General features: G+C 38.5%; 1 pseudogene across 1 annotated transcript in view; it reads right to left on the reverse strand.

The window, feature by feature from the left end:
• Positions 1-6,354: 6,354 nt before the first annotated feature.
• The window catches only part of LOC149108767 (uncharacterized), a 48,812-nt pseudogene continuing 43,086 nt past the window's right edge, over positions 6,355-12,080 (reverse strand). The window contains exons 7-8 of the transcript XR_016208275.1: positions 11,378-12,028; positions 6,355-10,192 (exon numbers count right to left, since the gene is read on the reverse strand). The product of XR_016208275.1 is annotated as an uncharacterized LOC149108767 (transcript). The remainder of the gene's footprint in view (positions 10,193-11,377; positions 12,029-12,080) is intronic.

The raw sequence follows: 12,080 nt of genomic DNA on the forward strand, positions 1-12,080 counted from the left end.
AGTTGTAAGCCATTATAATTATAAGATGGCTTTAATAAAAACATCGGTATTCACGTACGCCAATTCCCTATCCACACCATCCAACCATCCATGCCATTCGTTATTTTTTACTGGGGATCATTTGCGGTCCTTATCGGGGATCATTTCCGGTCCAATTTGGGGATCATTTGCGGTCCGGGATCATTTGCGGACCCGTACAGTACTCGTCGATAAGTATGTATTTAATGTCATGTAGTTTATCTTGTAATCTTACTAGGGTTTGGCCTTTGAGATCTGTGTTGCCCCTGGGGCCAACAGGTAAGCTCAGAAGTGAGTGAATGGTTATACCATTTACATTGAATGAAGCTTTTCCAGTAGTTGCTGTCACAGTACAATTATTTTGCAGACGGTTTCTTAATGCATTGATAAGGTAACTTTTGCCTGTTCCAGCAAAGCCATTTATTATCAAATGCAAAGGTGACTGAGGGTCCGGGTTGTTGAAATGGTCTCACTATATTGTATGCAAGTGACTGCATGCTACTAAAAGTATTTATATCTACATTGAAGTTTTGTTCTTGACTTTCATAAAACTGTCTTTTGGATTTTATCCAAGAACTCATTTCTAACAGTTGCTGTGGGGTGTATGAATAACTGTAGCTGTGCCAGTCATTTTCTGATGAGGCTTCAAAATTGTTTGTATAAGTTAAGTTAATGAAGTCTGCTAAAACCATCCATTCTTCGCGTTGCTGTTCTGGTTGTACACAATTTTCACTTTGCTGAATATCAGAGAGAGACTGTATGTCTTCCAGCTTTCCATGCCAATTAGGCACGTGTTTTTTTGCAAAATTTGCTTCCAAGAAACTTTTCCACTGTAAAATAAATACATCATCGCTGCTTGCTTGGTTTTCCTATGCATCATCCTGTTTGTTTTTCCAAGGTTTATATCTTAGCAATTGGCACTTACAGTGTAAGCCAAAATTTGTACTTTTTGGATTTGATGAATACGTGGGGAAAACTCTTGGTACTACATTGTTTAGTTGATCTACTAATTTTCCATTGACAAGTTTGTATTTTATTGCAAACTGAAGAAAATTTTAAATTACGCAAGTTACATTTTACAGTGCCTTGATATTTTTCACGTTGAGCATACACATCAAGCAAACTGTCTGTTCTTGCTCTATCATCAGGTTTTTTTGTTACATTAAGCCTTCGCGAACCATTTAAGTTCATAGGGATTACATTAAAGGACGAGCTTACAAGGTTTAAGGAAAGTAAATGATGCATTGCTTCTTGTGCAGAAAAATCTTGCTGGCCAAGTGTTTTCATCACAGTTTTCTTAATTATGGATGCAGCATTGGCATTTATTTGTGAATTATGCACAATATTACCGAATGCTTGCTTAAGAAGATGCGATCTGGATTCAGTTTTTGCTGCATACTTTGCCAAGTACTTCACACATGCATGGTAATCTATAACTACTTGAATGTCACAATTTGCACGCCAGCCTTGAAGTTAAAGGCGCTGGTGGTTGTTAACTCTGTGATCATTTCTTTTTGTAATTACCTGAACTCTGTATTTTGATGTGTTGTCTTTTGAATGAATGCTCAAAATGCAATGATGTTTTTTCGCAAGTCTCGAATGGAAAGTTAAATCGACATTTTGGTTCTGTTTCATTGTTCTTTTTTCGCAAACAATAACTTGTACTACATCGAGTGTGTCTTTGAACCATATTCAACAAATTAACATAGTCAGTGTCAGAGTGTTTGATATTTTTGTGGTATTCTTGACAAGGATGAATAGAAGGTTTTATCCACAGGCCATTATCTGGAGGATTTGGGTTACAGGTGGACAATAACGAATCAACATATTGACAGATCTTCTCAGCAGCTATTCTCCCCTCACTCACTAATGTACTGGTAGCATTATCTTCACTATTTTCTGCCAAATAACCACTAAGTGCAGTTTCACTTAACTTGCATAGGCCTGGATCATTGCTGAGTTTGGCAACACCATGGCAATGAATGCTCCCTCTAGACTGATACTCAAATCTGTACCAGTGCCATTTTGCATCAAGTGAATCATATAGCCAGTGCTTGATAAATTGTTTCAAGCGTTCAGTAAACAACCAATCAACAATGTGAGGATTGTAATAACATTTTGACGTCTCGTTTCAGATAAGCTGTTTCCTTCATCTGTTTTGTTTCCAATAAGAGAATGTAATTCTGGCCAATGCATATATCTGCTGCAAATGTGAAAAAGAATGTGGGAAGTCCAGCATGTTGAATGATTACTTTAAAATCCTCTTTTGCTTTGTACCAATAAGCATCTGGCCCACTTATGTTAGTAATGTAACGGGACAGCTTTGTCATCAAAAGGTTTGCATTATCATTGTCAACCATTTTTCTTATTTCTTCCAAAGTCAGGTGTTGTTCTCCAGGATTTTGTTTTAAAAATATTCCGGTTTGTTGTAGGATTTGTTTACGCTGATTCACGTTTAAAGCCCAATATGAAAACCTCGGAGGATTTGCAAACCGGTAAATCCATTTATTGCCCTTTTTCTCTGCAAATTTAATAAGGTGTTTTATCTTTTCTTTCAGAATTATATTTTTTAAAATTGCAGGATTTGTTGGATCTCCTTTACCATCAGAAAACAATGTTGGAAATGCCATTGTGGCTAAAAAGGGAGTGACATACTCATTTAAAGGGCTATTACCCAAATTTGGCCTGTTCATATGTCCCTGCGAAACATTCTGACGAATGAAATCAATTTCTTGTTGCTGGGTGTCATTAACAGGTAGCAACCTGGAAGAATCTGTATTACTGTTATAAACAACATCATCTTCATTAGAAACAGGACCAACATCTGGTCTGGAAGTTGCGTTATCCTCTAATGAAGTCTCATCTGTTTCTATAGAAAGAATTTCATTGGGAACATCATTCTCTGGTAAAGAATTTAATGCGTGATAATTTAATTCAATGTGTGAATAATGTGGATTATTTTTAAAAAGCCAGTGAATTGCACCTGAAACCACTTGTCTTCTCACCGAAAGGCTGTTAACAAAATTTCCTTTTCCTTTAACTTTAACAAGAATTATTGATAAATCTTTAGGGTATCTTGGAAGTAAATGTGCCAATTCACTGACATCTTGAGGAAGATTTATTGTATGTGCTGAATATCCTCTTTGTCCTCCTGGTTTAATATAAATATGCATTATAGGAAGAGCTTTAGCAATAAGCATTTCTTCTATTTGCGTTAAACCAGAAAGTTCACTGGGTACTGGTGAGGGTATCATTAAGTTTTCCTTGGAGAATTTTTTTGGTGACTCCTTTTCCCTTGAGCACCTAGAACACTTATAATTTTGCAGACATTTTGGTGCCACTCTCAATGGCCATGCTTCAAAACAAATTTTGCTTTGGTAAATGGCATAATTATTGGAATTATGGAATTTAGTTATATATTTTCTTTTGCCCAGCTCTGTTTGTGAATATCTCCATTTTTTTCTGTATCAAAATTTAGTAAGTATTGTTTTTGTGTAATGGTACAGTTACCCACTGGCTGATTATTACATGCCTTTTTAACAATATTTTTCAGGACTTTGTTCTTGTTTCCTTTTTCTCTGCCTATTACCTCGCCTGTTTTGAAGTCTCTTTTGATGTTGCTCGTGTGATTCTGATAATTTTAATTTAAGATATTTCAAGGCATTCTTGTTAATAGCATGCGGTACTGTAAAAACATAATGCAAGTCTTCTATGTAACCAACAAACAATACTCTTTGGTTTTTATTAGCAGGAGGTGGAGTTATTGTAGTGCCTTCTGGGCAAGAAAGCCTTGATTCAATGATATGAATTACACAATTAAGTTGATTGGCTACAGCTTGTATGATAATGTTGTCACACCATGTGCCTGGTGTTGCCATTCTTTTCAAGTAACTTTTCGATGAAACCTCGGATATACTCTCGACAAACAACTCAGCATGTTGTTCTAAATAGCTAACACCAGCTTGCCTTACGGCAATATGAAATTCAGAAGTGCCATAATACTGATGTGAAATTGCTCTGAAAAAGCAGTCACCAGAACCACCAACATCCAAAGCCTGCAAGCCTTTATTACATAGTCTATTAATCATTCGGTCATATGACCTGTTTTCAGCACTTGTACTTGAAGCATTTGTATCCAATTGAGATGAGTGTCTATTGTCTGGATTCATACCACCAGAAAGTGTTGTAAAAAGTACAAGCCTGGAAGATTTTTTCAATGAAGGCTTTGAATTATTACACCTTAATTTTTGAAATATTCTGTTATGAGCTGGAACATTTTTTGCATTTAGCTTTGAACCAAAGTAATAATAGTGAAAACAACTTTCATAGCAGTGTCTTAGAAACCAAGTTTTAAATGTTTTGCAGAAGTAGTTAAAACCGGATGAGCTAGGACAATTTTTTTGAAAAATAAGTTTAATTTGTTTTCTCTTCTGTCTGTGTTTTAGAAATTGAAACAATTTCTGTTTAGGTATTCTCGAGGGTTCCCTGTCTCTTTTACCACATCGAACTGATTTGGCAGAACGCCCACGCGAGGGTTCCCCGTCTCTTTTATCACATCGTACTGATTTGGCAGAATGATCACGCATTTTTCAGCTAAATCAAACACTTCTGTACCTTTACAGTCGAAGGGTTTGTAGAGGTTTGTTTACATTTGAAATCGCAGCAAGCAAATTAGCTAAACTTTGGCTGGCTTCAACGAATGACCTGGACTTACATGATTCGCGACAGCTTCGCTGTGCTCGGTAAGATTTTTACGAAACACCTGGGCTTACACGTGATGGACTGATACACCGTATTTGCTGTGTTTACACCGTGAAAGCTCCGTGTTTTATGCAAGGCTTGTATCAATACAGTTGACTTGTTTCGTGGTGAACAAAATGGTTCAGTGGTATAATTGTAGTAAAACTGTGCCAAAATTTCAAAAACAAACTGGTTCTATATTGTACACGCACGATGAAATGAAAAGCTTCTATTCGCCTTGTACGTGAAAGAAGTCACTGAAGGACGATGCTATTGAAATATACCTTCTTATACGTTAAGATGATGTTTATAACTAAAAAACCTTAAACAAAAGTCACTATATATTGTATATAAGCGGTGGTAAAGATTATTCTCATTAAATCCCCTGATGTGTGGGCAACCACGAAACAGGCTTGTAGGGACGAACTTGTAGTTTATTTGTGTTTTTCCTCCCACATTATATACTTCGCTCTACTCTGATGTATTGAGCACAGTTTATCTATCTATCTATCTATCTATCTGTCTGTCTGTCTGTCTGGTTGTCTGTCTGTCTGTCTGTCTGTCTATCTATCTATATATATATCTATCTATCTATCTATCTATCTATATATTGTTTTTTTCTACACGTAGTATTTATGATTTAGCGCAATTTTCGACGCAATTTCAAACATTGGCTTAACGCGTAACGGTTGATGTCATTACGCAATTACCAAGAGCATGTCACGTAAATTGTATACAAAGTCTTTACCACCTGGGCCTTCATAGTGCCTCTCACTACCCCGGCAAGGAGTATAAACGGGTACCATTCAGTTTTTTACGGACTTGAAGTTGATACAGGTACACACAGAGACCCAGTGGGCTAATGGTTGGCTGAGAGGGACCAGTAATCTGAAGGAGTATATTGCATGACGGGAAGAAACGTTAGGCGAGATAGCCCAAAGGGGCCTTTTGATTTTGTTTTGTTGTTATTCTCCCTGAGAGTCAAAATCAATGTGTTTTAAACAGCGGGGAAATGAAGGGTTGCACATATCATTTAGAAAATTCTTGTATTTAACATCTAGACACGTTTCACGTAACTCCAGCATGGGGAGTAAAGGCTCTTTATTACCCATGATTCTGGTATCAGAGTATTAATTAAAGGATTCTAAATTTTTCATTGGCATACGTCATTAAGGTTTCTGTCTCAAATATAATTGAACTAAATCGAAATGGATGTAACTTGTAAGCACTTCTTTGACATAAAACAACCGGTTCTATGGGCATTGCTATGTAAAAATCTCTACCACAGCTGACTCGTCCCCAGTCGTCTTCATTCAACACGCGGCAGGGCGCAAGGTGAGGAAGGGGTGATCTCACCCTGCACTCCCGCCTCGCCCCGTTACACGCTCTGCATGAAGTTGTATGGAAACGACTGGGAACGAATCAGCTACCACAGTACCGGTAAAATAGAGCGTCAGTTTTTCGTCATTACAAAACTACATAAGTTTTCGGCGACATGTTAGCGCTGATCAGATTATGACACACGTGACAATCTTTAAAACAACTTAAGCATTTAAATGGTTTTCAACATCAAGATTTAAAGACACTCACGCAAACTATCGTCTGGAAGCCATACTGTATATTTACAACTGTCATGTTGCTAGCGATAACAACCTTTACACCAATTTACAGCAATTTCACTTAAAGCAGTTCTGTAAAATATAAACTGAAGCATTTACACACTCGCGCGATATACATAGTCAGCAAGATACTGGGTTAGGTTAGCTGCAAGGCCTAATCAGTACATTAAAACCTAAAGCCATTAAACTGAACCATTATTGACCGTTTGTGTATGAGAAAGAGGCAAGTTCAGAATCATCAAGTTGGATCCGCCTAAAAATTCAAATTAGTCAAAGTAGTATTGACTTTAATAGCATCAGAGAGGGAAGCAGCACCAGAATCGCCAATATTGTTCCCAGTCAAATCCAAATTAGTCAATACGGTATTGACTTTAATAGCATCAGAGAGGGAAGCAGCACCAGAAGCACCAATATTGTTCCCACTCAAATGCAAATTAGTCAATACGATATTGACTTTAATAACATCAGAGAGGGAAGCAGCACCAGAAGCACCAATATTGTTCCACCTCAAATCCAAATTAGTCAATACGGTATTGACTTTAATAGAATCAGAGAGGGAAGCAGCACCAGAAGCACCAATATTGTTCCGAGTCAAACCCAAATTAGTCAATACGGTATTGACTTTAGTAGCATCAGAGAGGGAAGCAGCACCAGAAGCACCAATATTGTTCCCCCTCAAATCCAAATTAGTCAATATGGTATTGACGTTAATAGCATCAGAGAGGGAAGCAGCACCAGAAGCACCAATATTGTTCCCACTCAAATGCAAATTAGTCAATACGATATTGACTTTAATAGCATCAGAGAGGGAAGCAGCACCAGAATCACCAATATTGTTACACCTCAAATCCAAATTAGTCAATACGGTATTGACTTTAATAGCATCAGAGAGGGAAGCAGCACCAGAAGCACCAATAAAGTTCTCACTCAAATCCAAATTAGTCAATACGGTATTGACTTTAATAGCATCAGAGAGGGAAGCAGCACCAGAAGCACCAATATTGTACCCACTCAAATTCAAATTAGTCAATACGGTATTGACTTTAATGGCATCAGAGAGGGAAGCAGCACCAGAAGCACCAATAAAGTTCTCACTCAAATTCAAATTAGTCAATACGGTATTGACTTTAATAGCATCAGAGAGGGAAGCAGCACCAGAGGCACCAATATTGTTCCTACTCAAATTCAAATTAGTCAATACAGTATTGACTTTAATAGCATCAGAGAGGGAAGCAGCACCAGAAGCACCAATATTGTTCCTACTCAAATTCAAATTAGTCAATACAGTATTGACTTTAATAGCATCAGAGAGGGAAGCAGCACCAGAAGCACCAATAAAGTTCTCACTCAAATCCAAATTAGTCAATACGGTATTGACTTTAATAGAATCAGAGAGGGAAGCAGCACCAGAATCACCAATATAGTTATCACTCAAATCCAAATTAGTCAATACGGTATTGACTTTAATAGCATCAGAGAGGGAAGCAGCACCAGAAGCACCAATATTGTTCCAGCTCAAATCCAAATTAGTCAATACGGTATTGACTTTAATAGCATCAGAGAGGGAAGCAGCACCAGAAGCACCAATCTCGTTCCCACTCAAATCCAAATTAGTCAATACGGTATTGACTTTAATAGCATCAGAGAGGGAAGCAGCACCAGAATCACCAATATAGTTATCACTCAAATCCAAATTAGTCAATACGGTATTGACTTTAATAGCATCAGAGAGGGAAGCAGAACCAGAAGCACCAATATTGTTCCCAATCAAATCCAAATTAGTCAATACGGTATTGACTTTAATGGCATCAGAGAGGGAAGCAGCACCAGAAGCACCAATATTGTTCCACCTCAAATCCAAATTAGTCAATACGGTATTGACTTTAATAGCATCAGAGAGGGAAGCAGCACCAGAAGCACCAATCTCGTTCCCACTCAAATCCAAATTAGTCAATACGGTATTGACTTTAATAGCATCAGAGAGGGAAGCAGCACCAGAATCACCAATATAGTTATCACTCAAATCCAAATTAGTCAATACGGTATTGACTTTAATAGCATCAGAGAGGGAAGCAGAACCAGAAGCACCAATATTGTTCCCAATCAAATCCAAATTAGTCAATACGGTATTGACTTTAATGGCATCAGAGAGGGAAGCAGCACCAGAAGCACCAATATTGTTCCACCTCAAATCCAAATTAGTCAATACGGTATTGACTTTAATAGCATCAGAAAGTAAACCAGCATCAGAATCCTCCGGAATCGCTATACCCAAATGAGTCAAAGAGGTATTTACAGTAAGAGCCTCACAGAAATACTCAAAGTACAACGGTGCATCAGGTACTGTTTCATCATTTAACCCTAAAGCCGTAATGTGGAGGTGGGCACCAAAAGTATGCAACAATTGCGACTGAAGGTTTTTCTTATGGGTTGCGCACTCCTCTACACAGTCAAACGCGAATTTCAGATTCCTACTTATTTGACTTTCGCCGTTTATGTGTGCGGCGATGCTTTTTACAAGACCCACTGCGGTTTCTTCGCATCGTGAGACAACAATTCCACTCATGAACAAAAACGCTTGGTTCAGTTCATCTAAATATCTCTCATCAGTTACTACTGTGTCACAGTCAACTTCTCCGCTGAGAATCTTCGAAGCGAGATAGAAACCACTGAAGAATTCTTGAAAACTCTTGTGCATAAATCCGTAACGCACACAACGTCTTCTTCGACTACCTAGACTGACTTGGACTGATAAAAATCCGAACTTAGCGAAAAGACTTAAAACAGTCGAACTGCAATCAAGTCTGCTTTCTTCAATATATAGCTGTCCTTCACACAGAGATTTGAACGCCATATGCCCCAGATGTATCAGCTCTTTCTCGTAAACTTTAATCAGGTCGTCGTTGGTACTCGGCAATTGGTTCTTCTCTTCATATCTTCTCAAACCACAGAGTACAATTTCAATATACAATTGAGTCCTGCTCGTCGGAAAAGAACCCTGGAAATCCTCGCAAAGAAGACAAAGTAAAGTGGTGTTCAAAGGATTTGCCATCATTTCACGTAAGTCTTTAGATCCTGACCTAAGTAGTTCTAGGAGTTTGTAAGCCAAAGGTCTGTTGTTTTTAAAATACTTGAAGATGAAGCTTTCTGCATCTTCCGTAGTGAATCCCACAATTTCCCACAGGGTATCACAGAACCGCCTAAATTTCATTCCAACTTCATGTCTAGATGTAAAAACGATGTGACACTTAGAGAACTCTCTACCTTCAACAAGTTTTAAGTACATGGCCAGTTTACTAGGATCATCCACTTCATCTAAACCATCAAGTACTAACAAAACTTTGGACTGATTTTCACGGATGAATTTGAAAATGATTTCTTTGGATTCTTTGTTAATATCTTCGGGGAGAATTTGTTCTTCGATAGCCTCCCAGATGTTAGTTTCGATATCATGACATCTAAGCAGTAGGAGCAATTCGATTTCTGGAAAAGACTCGTCCCATTCTTCCTGTCCATTTGCCCAGTCATACGCCAGCTTTTGACAGTAAGTTGTCTTTCCCATGCCAGGATCTCCTTCAACAAAACAGTCCGTGGCTTCTGACATCCTTCATGGGCTTTGAAGATAGCTGTCATGTTGGTGATTTCTTTAGTCAGTGTTCCTCTTGCTTTTTCTTTGTTCAAAAACCTGAGCCTGATGAAAATCTCATCCAGATGAAAGCTGAAATCTTCACACCAAGGTACTGGCAGGACACTCCCTTCACGAGTTTTGTAGAGCTGGCGGATTCTTTCTATCTCACTTGCTGGATAAGGCATGCCTAGAAAAAGAGAAAACGACAATAAATCAGATAAGAAAATACGCTTTTTATGTTAACCAAGCTAGGAAATATAAATTACTTCGGTTTCACGTGAGAGGCAAAAATTATAATTTGCAATTATGTTTACCATGCATAAGATATCAGGAATGTCTATGATGTCGACTTGCTTGATCTCTTTTCTTGGCACTTGATTAATTAAGGTTTTCCAATTCTATAGGATCATTGTCGTATCGGAATATTCAGGCACTGCGTTCTAACAGCAAAGACCGCTTTCACTTTCAGCACCACTGAAAAGCTACAGTATGACATAAGCGTAACAAACTTACCTGTTGCAATGTACTAAATAAATGTTATGAATAAAATGTTGAGAAAACGTCCTTCTCCAGAAGAATCACAGAAACAAAATTTAAAAGGTATACATTTGAAATTTTCAAAGTTGAGGGAGCCAGAGTAAAAAAGTCGAATATGCCGTTATTAATACTTGGTCAAAAGACAATACTATTCTCCTCTTTCAAAACAGTTGCAAATAACTTGGTGCTGATCAAATTGTGTTTAGTCTTGGAAAAATGCAAGTTAAACTAAGGCAAAACATTTTAAGCCTTTGACTTCGGTGATTTATTTTACCTCAAAACGGAAGTTGGACGCTGCACATAGCTGTATGTAACTGTCCTCCCCAGGGGGATGGAATTGGGCGCTGTTATCGCGAGTAATTGAAGCTGAGCACGCAAAGGGTGAGCACGCAAAAATCTCTCTTGAACGAGGCAATTATTTCAATGTTTTGTTGGAACGTGCGCACATAGGGAAATTTGTTAAAATTTTCTATGAGTTCTGCATGTTCTTTTTGGCTTACTCTTTTTAGTAGTTTTGTTGATATGTACCCTTTTTTCTGCTCTTTGGGAAAGTTTCCGTCCTCACAGCTGGGAAAGTGATTATTTCACGGAATGGCGTCCAAGGCGAGAAAGGCCCTGTTTCCCACCCCCCCCCCCCCCCCCCCATTTTCAGGGCATAAATTCCAAGGATGACTACCTGTATTTCTTTCTTTTCTTTGTTGCACTTTCAAATATTCAATAAAAAGGCATTTATGGAAGAAGAAGAAGTCGCACTGTCTCAGCAGAACGGAATACTGACAAGAGTCGGTTCTGACATGACTATTCCATTTGTAACTATTGTCAAATCAGAACTCACCCACATCTCCAGAAGATTCCGTCGCACTATCCAGCTCATTCATTTTGTCCTTGATGCAGTCCTCGTTCTCTTTCCACTGCATCAGGAGCTCCTTGTAATGTTCCTCGGTGATAGGGTCCGTTTTCGGATGCATGAGTTTGTCCATGGCATCACCATAACCAGCTCCTCCTAATCTCACCAGCGTTTCCCGGATGTTCTCGCAGTAGTTAACAAATACTGCATCACTAACACGGGCTTTGTCTGCATGGTCAAGCACAGTATTCATGAAATACCTAACACGGGCTATGTCAGCCTCGCGACTGGTGTCTGCTGCATGAGGAGGTGCGTCCCAGCCAGCTGTTGGTGGAGTCAACTTACAAACTGTCCTTAACAGAATCATAAGAAGTGTAAGGTCAAAGTCTTTGGATGCCACCGAGAAAGCGCGATCAGGATACAGTTGACCCCATTGCTTTGAAGTGAGGATTCTTTGCTTTCGAAGTGACCGCAGTGTGTGATGATTTTGATAGTCTTTCAAATGTTTCCGAAGATTTTGTGGTAGAATGATTCTGTCAAATGTTTCCCTCAGGACTCCTGAACCCACAGTGACCAGAATCTGACACAACTGAGCATAATTAGATTCTTCTTTCGTGGAGGTTAATTTGGAAGTAGTGCCTACAACAGTTCACATAAAAGCACTTGATGAGTCACCTCTTACAATCTACCT

This window comes from Orbicella faveolata, unplaced genomic scaffold (assembly GCF_042242905.1).
Source record: "Orbicella faveolata isolate gen_17 unplaced genomic scaffold, um_ofav_v1 contig_25, whole genome shotgun sequence".
In the NCBI taxonomy this organism is placed as follows: Eukaryota; Metazoa; Cnidaria; class Anthozoa; order Scleractinia; family Merulinidae; genus Orbicella; species Orbicella faveolata.